At 51.3% G+C, this 861-nt stretch overlaps 1 protein-coding gene across 1 annotated transcript in view; it reads left to right on the forward strand.

The window, feature by feature from the left end:
• BPIFB6 (BPI fold containing family B member 6) overlaps window positions 1-861 on the forward strand; it is an 11,409-nt gene that overhangs the window by 367 nt on the left and 10,181 nt on the right. The window lies entirely within an intron of this gene.

Consider the following 861-nt stretch of genomic DNA (forward strand, 5'->3'; position numbering starts at 1 on the left):
GAAGCTGGGGGGGAGGCGGGCGGGACAGGGAGTAGGTAGTAAGTGCGCAGTGGTTGCTCATGTTCCCATGGCCTCGAGCATCCCATGATCCTCATAATACACTTACAAGCAAAATGGGGTGACTTGTCCAGGGTCCCTCCACAAGCTGGAGGCACAGCTGGAAATCCTGTTTCCTTGGAGCCTCTCCTTGGCTCTGGTGGCCACAAGTAGGCTAAGTGCGTGGCAGACACATAAACCGAATCCCAGGCCAGCCAATAATTTGCTGCATGATCTCAGGGAGTTCACTTACCCTCTGAATGTAAATGTGAAGAAACGTAAAATAGGGTGGCCAGTCTTTACTGAGCAGGATCAAATAAATATGAAACTTTTTTGGGGGGACTTGAGTAAAAATTCATTTCCTACCTTTGAGCTCTGTGACTTCCAGGAAAATAAGTCACATCCAGGTGTAAAGGGCTAATGACAGTTCAGTCGGCTCAGTACTTGTCCCCACTGGGAATTAGCCTGTGAACATTATGCAGGTGCTTCTGGAAGTGTTATGTGGGGCTGGGGCCTCCAGGCCTGGGGAATCTGAATGTCTTGGCTTTAGGCACAGAATCTGCATTTTAACAAAATCCCAGATGAGTTCCAGGTGTGAGAGTGGCTTGGGGTCTGTCAGTCCCTTCCCACCCTCCAGCCAGGCTGTGTTTCTCACTCCTCCCTCACCATGCCACCTCCCTCCCCACTTCCCCACTGTTCCCCTTGCTGTGCCCGCTGCCTGGAGAGGCCCCCTTTATCCTTTGCTTCCTGGTGAAAACCCCTAGTCCTCTCTCAAGGACCAACTAATAGGTCACCTCCTCCTGAAAGCTTTCCTCGGATCTTCTT

The sequence above is a fragment of the Myotis davidii genome, unplaced genomic scaffold (assembly GCF_000327345.1).
Source record: "Myotis davidii unplaced genomic scaffold, ASM32734v1 scaffold562, whole genome shotgun sequence".
Lineage (NCBI taxonomy): Eukaryota > Metazoa > Chordata > Mammalia > Chiroptera > Vespertilionidae > Myotis > Myotis davidii.